This window comes from Penaeus vannamei, chromosome 29 (assembly GCF_042767895.1).
Source record: "Penaeus vannamei isolate JL-2024 chromosome 29, ASM4276789v1, whole genome shotgun sequence".
NCBI lineage: Eukaryota > Metazoa > Arthropoda > Malacostraca > Decapoda > Penaeidae > Penaeus > Penaeus vannamei.
The window spans coordinates 4,986,453-4,993,952 of NC_091577.1; positions in this window are offsets into that span (position 1 = coordinate 4,986,453).

The following is a 7,500-nucleotide window of genomic DNA, read 5'->3' on the forward strand; positions in this document are numbered from 1 at the left end:
CGTCAGGTCTGCGACCGTCGAAACAGACCCTGACAAGGGAGGAGTTCCCCACGTATGCAAGGCCCTACGAAGGTGTGTTCTCAGGCATGATAATTGCCGCCCTGTCAATTCATCATCGATTGGTTTGCGCGGTAGCCAAGGTAACGTGTTCAGGTGTGCGGAGAATGAGGGGGGTAAGCGCATGCCACCTGCCGGGAGCTTGCATTCCTCTCAATAACTGCGTCCGGAATTCGTATTCTTATGTGCGTGCATTCAATTTCTTTACATCAATTATTTACAGCCCGAGAACATTTTGGCTTGGCGTTTTTGTAATTTCTTTCACTGTACAAGGGGAACGGTTTAACCAATAATGTATTAATTCTGATATTGACGGAAATGGAATATAATGCAAATCAATGCCCGAATTCACCTCGATGAGATGTAAGAGATAAGCGTGTCAGACCGTAAGTCCTTCACCAGGATTATTGGATAATAAATGCAACTGATATGTCAAGATTTGAAGGGTTGCTTGGTGAATGTGGCACCGTGACACCAAGGAGAAGGTGCCAGTGGTAGGAAGCTTCGGCACTGGCTTGCAGAGAATTAATTAATCAACACGCGATTAACAATAGTTGGACGACAACATACTTCAGAACGAACGCAAACTTTCATGCACGCATTCCGCCGGAAATCCGTTCATAGATGCTCCCAATTTTCATTTCTTGCTCTCTTTCTGTCTCCCTCTCTCTTTACTCACCCATACATTCATGCAATCACCGTTCGCGCTCTCTCTCTCACCACACACACAAACACATACCCTCTCTTCCTCTCTTTATCACCCATACATGTGATCACTTCTTCGTTCTCTCTCTCCCAACCATTTAAGCCCATGCGTGCGATAGCTGTTTCTCTCTCTTCCTTTATTTATCGCTTTCTTTTCTTTAAACTTCTTCATCGTGATCTCTCTCTCCCTCTATCTTTATCGCTCTTTTCTTTTCTGGATATCATTCCAGACATCGGATGGTTTTCAGGTTTTCATTACAAAATAAAATTGCTTGTCTCATATACGGCTCAGATTACAGCTATCAACATTTACTCAAACAGAATAATATATAAAGTAATAAGATATAAAGTAATAAATCTCGAGACGTAGGCGTCTCTAAACCTGAAGCACAACTGAACTTGACTTCCTTTATCAAGTGCCTCACAGCTGGTAGGGACAACTGCCCCGAAAATGCCCCATAATGACGTACTAAGCTTTTACGTCACGGCAAAGTGCGACGACTATACTTCATCTTAAAGTAGCAGACTACTGCCATGTTCACCATCCACTACCTCTTCTACATACTCCTCCCATAGTTGATCCTGTTGAGACATCCAGTGAAAGAGTATGGTGATTGCCTATGACTATACACTAACATGTGTTGCCAAGCGCATATGAACGCAAAGGCCCTATCAGGCAAGTGACGAAGCCAAAGGTCGAAGATGAGACCAAACCAAAGAACCCTGATAAAGGGCGTCTTCTGCACGTGCCATAAAAGTTAATCCAGTATTTAAGTTTAATCCAGACTTCTAGTGCGCATGCGCAATGGCAGCGTCCAGGATCAACATTCAATGCACCTCTGGACCAGGTTTTAATATTAAGCTCATTTTAAAATCCTGAACATACGCTGAAGGGACAAGTTCATCCCACCAATCATGTACTGTTACATCACGTGTCCGTCATGAACTTCACGGGCGCCATCACCTGAGTTTTTTTCGGCAATAACACCGATCAGCTTAGAATTTTCATACTTAATATTTATCATGAAAATGAAATTGTATATATTTACACAACTGATCAAATATTCTGATAAAGGAAGTAACTTATAGTAATGAATATAAAAAAAACAACATAATAATCCCACGAGTAATCTTTGAAGTTCAGAGGTTGCTGGCATGGAACTCGTATTTCCAGGTCAGTGAAACAAAAATATATGGTCAAGGTCACAAAGGTGACGTTTTAAATCAAATATGGACCAGTATTTTAAAGAAGAATTGTGCCGTTTTTCTCAAATACTTTACAACAAAATTAACAAGTATACCGTTCTAGGGACCTCTTGAACAGCATCCTGAAGAAAACATGTTTCCCTCGTCTAACACGATTCATCGCATCGTGTTGGAGAAAACTGCGCGACGGATATTAAATGGTGTATGTCATTTTTGTACGTGTGTCATTGAAATAAAGATTGGTTTTATAGTTGTTAGAGCAGTTTCGTTACCCATTTTACTACTACAAATATAAGATCGTCATCATGAAAAAATAGAATATTTAATAAATAATCATGTTTCCCTCATAAGTAGGCCTACTTGTGCCTCGTAATCATCATATGAAAACTAATCTGCATCTTGAATGGCTGCCTACAACTTTCTATAACAATCACCTTTTCTCCAATTTATAAAAAATGAATATTAGTTGCCAGAAAAATCTTTTAACATTGCAGTGTCTGAATGCAAATTTTATTTATCCAAGTAAATTTGATATCGGACTGCAAATCTTTAGATAATATCTTTAATGCTGCCTTCTATATCATATGCGTAGGGTCATGAAAGGTGAATGTTGAATAGATATCTTTTGGGTGATTTTGTTTATTTACAGGTATGAGTGCATGACTTGCTCCAAACGCTACCCTACACAGCATGCAACAGTTATGTGTGAAGAGCAACATTGCACAGGAATGTTTCAAAATACCACAGATTTTTTCAGCAAGAAAAAGACGATATACCTCAGCTCCCACCCTTTAGATTTGTAAAACCTATTCCCATACGCCCAGAAATCCGAGACCAGGATCTTCGCATCAATAGCAGAGGGCAGAACCATCATTACATCACAGACCAGAAATATCATAAAAATTTATAGAAATTTAAAGAGACCGTTCATTAATTAACATAAGAATCCGAAATGTTTACAGAAAATAGTGGTACGAACTTTCTTACTTTGATGATGCAAGTCATAGTTTGCAATTTTGAGAACATTAGGAGGCATAAAGAATTGATTAATAATATGAATAAGTCTTTGATGCCTCGACTTCAATCATGTAGGTACGTCTGGGATGAAAGGAAGGAAAAGGTGGTCTTCAGAAGCATCTTAGAAGTTTATATTAATATATACAGAACACTTTAAACAATTAGGAGGCAAAGCAGTGCAGAGATAAAAAAGGCAGAAGATAATTAGCATTATGAAAACATTAGTAAAAGTCTGTTTCATGAAATACACACCAAATATATTAGATATTTTGAAACCTAAGGGATGTCTAAAATATTTTCTTAAATATGATTACCAAAAACATGACATTACAAAAAGAAAGAAAGAAAAAACGAAAATTCCCAAAAGAGCGAATTTCACGTGCGACATTTCTCTCCGACATGTTTACATGATAACGGTGGTGATAGACTAGTGAGTACGACAGTTTTTACTGAACATTATTGTCGCGCCGTCTGGCAGCAGAGAGTGTCGTCTTCGGTACGGACACTGTGGATTAGGATTAAACTAAATACGGTATTAAGATTTAAGGACGCTACAGAAGACGGCCATAGTTTCCTCAAAATCTTAAAATTTTTTATGTTTTGAAAGGGGTAACTATTATCTATAATTTGTCCTAATAATTTCATCATGCATCAGTGGGGATCACCTACACACTATCAATTATGTTCAACACAGTATTCCACTATCCCTAACGGATTGTCAAGCAATCAGGACTCCATTATCACCTCTGAGAAAGTGTTGTAATGAAGATGATGTATAGAAAATGGAGGGCATTCCCATTTTTTTATGAATCGAGCGCACATTACGAAAGAGCCGATAGTCAAAGCGAGGACAAATCGAATAATAGCTATTGCTACTTTTGGTGGTCTTCGGGGGGTTTGATTCAAATTATAAAATGTTCTTTAGTACATCTATCTCCACTTTCGTGAGGTTGGCAGTATCTTATGTTCTCTTATTTGTAAATGAATTGCATTTATATAAATTCCTCTGTTAAAATCACAATATTCAAGATACATCACGAGTTCAAACATTTTCCATGTCTCTATCAATGCATCTCTCTCATAATCTTATCTCATGGTTTTAGGCTGCCTCATAAGGAAAATATTGCTATTTCACTTTCGGGGAAAAATATAGTTGGCAGTATCTTATGTTCTCTTATTTGTAAATGAATTGCATTTATATAAATTCCTCTATTAAAATCACAAAATTCAAGATACATCACTTGTTCAAAAAATTTCCATGTCTCTATCAATGCATCTTTCTCATAATTTTATTTCATGGTTATAGGGGGCCTTTTAAGGAAAATATTGCTATTTCAATTTTGGGAAGAAATCCTTTTTCCTTGTATAACTATCGAAGTAGAAATGGTTTTAAATTAGTAGGGCTGCCACTAAAGTAAGCAGTGATTGTTCTGATAAAGCATATTTAGAACTATATTTGCAAGTCAAGGTGCTGGCCATTTTTTTCAAACAATGGGACCACTGTGCGGTGGCGCGCAATTCTTAGGCAGCTCGGCCTAAACAAGAAGTAAACGTGCGCATCTCCAGCGCGGTATGAACGAAAGTGCGAGTAAACAACAGGCGTCTGGGAGCGATTTTTTTTTGTAGTAGATTCAACTTGTGACTGGGCGCGATTTCTTCGTAGTAAATTCAACGTGCGACTGGGAGCGATTTCTTCGTAGTAAACATTCATAACGGCCATGAGCCAGCTTAAAAATAAATTTTGGTGTTTGCAGTGCATTACCCCTATTGCAACAGATTTCGACTCCATCAGTTACATGTTACATGTTCACCAATACCTTAAAACTAAAGAAGCATAAATTTCAGCATTAATGAGGACAAGATATCGAATATTGAGAGTAGACGTATTTAAAGCGAGTTAGAATCAGTTATATAACGTATGGTACTTAGTACAATTCATAATCCTAAGGCGAATTCCGTGTAGAGTGGTCAAATAGGTGAGTAAAGGGGATCATCGACGTGTATGTGTGAATAAGCGAACGATTTCCACAGGTAAAAGGAAAGTGATTTTCAAAAGAGCAAAGAGCATACTATGTATAAATTCAAAGAATATAGTGAAAACACAAGCAATAACTAAGTTATTACAAATAACCACATCATCTAAACAGATAAAGACACGATAATGTAGATACGCAAACAATAAACATTAATAATATACTCGGAAAAAACGAAATATTACAATAATTGAATAAACTGGTGTGGTTATTTGCTCTAAGAAAAATAAAACATACTAAACTGTGCAATGTGAGGACAAAAATAATACGATTGAAAAACAAATAACGCAACAATATACATCAATTAAAGAATGGCTAAGGTGGGGGAATGAGGTGAGGGGAGTGAGGTGAGAGTTGTCAAAACTCTGATCTGTGTGTGACTTCGTTTGCAAGTGTAGTTAAAACAATTAACAAGAGTGAGAAATTTTGTAATAGAATTAGTAGGAGTAGGTTCGTTAAGAAAAGGCAACTTATACGTCAGGTGTGGGCGGGTTTAGGGGGACAATGGTTAATCTGGTATTAAAGAGGTACACTTACTCTTAATAGTAGCAAGGGAATATCGATGGCATAGGGAAGTGCATCTGGTGGCATGCTCCCGATTGGCTTCTATGGATGGTTGCCGATGCCTCCCCTGCCAGTGCACACTCTCCATCATTGAGACTTCTTCAGTGTGTCCTCATGGCCTTCCATGGAAACTGGGTACCTTGCGGTCCCTGGCTAAACTGTGGGGGATCTTGGAGCAGCAGGAGGCCTCAGAGGTACAGGATCATGGCTCTCTGGCGTATGGACATGCTCCTGCCCCTAAGCCCCCTGGGGTTAACGGGAGGCTAGGGGAAAGTGGGCCTTGTCAGTCCTCCTCCCCCCAAATAAAACCCATTGGCAGGGCAAATTATAACTGGAAATGCTGGGAGTAGGGGAAATGCCCCTCCCACCCAACAAGAGAAGCAGGCTGTGGGCCCCGTTGGCTACAGGGTCACAGGAGGAGAACAGGAACTACTTGTCCTGCCTGTGTTCTGGCAGCTGCCAGCCTGGAGTGAAGATTGTGGGGGAGAGCCCAAGGGAACCCCACAGGTGGATATGTCCTGCAGCCCGCAGCCCCCTTATATGGTGCAGCGTTGGCGGGGATGGCAAAGGTGGCGTCCACCCAGAGTGACTGCCCAAGGATAATCCTCAGGCTGTGGATTGGAACATCTGCTGTCGAGGGAAGTGGGAAGGCTGAGAGTTGAGCTGGCAGCGGCACGATCAGTCTATGTGGCTACATCTATTACTGGTTGGGCTACAGTGATGGTCATTCCATCTCCAGCAGACTCCAACCCTCAGTAGTAAAGGTTACTCCAGTCAATGAGCATATAATGGTAATGAGACTGAAGCTAGCATTGGCTTCATGCGTCTTATTGCTGTATACACTCCTGCTAATATTTGTAAACTTGGTGTGAAAGAGATGTTCTATGCCACACTAGCATCTGTGTCAGACAATTGTCCCCAGCAAGATATTCATATTGTTCTGGTTGACTTTAATTTGGTATCTGGCCGTGATTGAGCTGGCTATGAGATGTCTGTCGGTCCCCATGGTTCAGGAGCTGATGCCGGCAACAAGAATAGCTTCCTTTTCTGGGACTTTGCAAGGTCCCAGAAATTGAGGATTTCTGGCCATTGGTACCAGTGCTCAGACCCACATCGTTGAACGTGGTACAGTGATGCAGGTAATGCAGCCAAGGAGATCGACCACATACTCGTTAGCACTTGTTGGAAGATCCTCCAGAACTGCAGGGTGTATAGGAGTACTGAGTTCTTTGATACTGACCATAGATTGGTTGTGGCTACCCTCTGGGTCCACTTCAAAACTCCCCAGCGGTCCAATGATCACCCTAGGCTGTTTCATTTGGACAAGCTGCAGAAGGGGGAGTGTGCCTGGGGGTTTGCTGAGGCAATCTCTTTCACAGCACTTGACAGTCTGACAGACCCTGTACTTCTGTGGAATACCTTTAAGTACGAAATGCTTGATGCAGCTCAAATATCAATTGGTGAGCACCCGAGAGCAAGATAGAATTTCATCTCGCAGGGGACTCTGGAAGCCTCAGATGCTTGTTGTGCAGCTCGTCTGACAGGGGATTGGGTTTTGCACCGTTCTCAGGTTCGCAGAGCTCAGTCATTATTAAGAGGGGACAAGGAGCAGTTTATTAGGAGTCTTGCAGAGGAGGTCGAAGGCCATTTCTTAGTATTTCTTGCATACCAAGCCCAGAGAAAGCTCAACTCCAAGCCCTCTTCACAGGTGACTGTGGTTTGCTTAGTAAGTGGCGAGATCATCTCAGATCCTGTTGCGGTGTGGGAGCACTGGGCTGTGTATTTTGAACAGTTGTATAAAGTTGACACCCCAGCAGTTAACTTGGATGCGGGTAGTGCCATGATTCTGTGGCGGACGCAACAATCACCTCGGCACCGGCGCTGCCTCTCTCTCCTTACTTGCCTCAGTCGACACCGG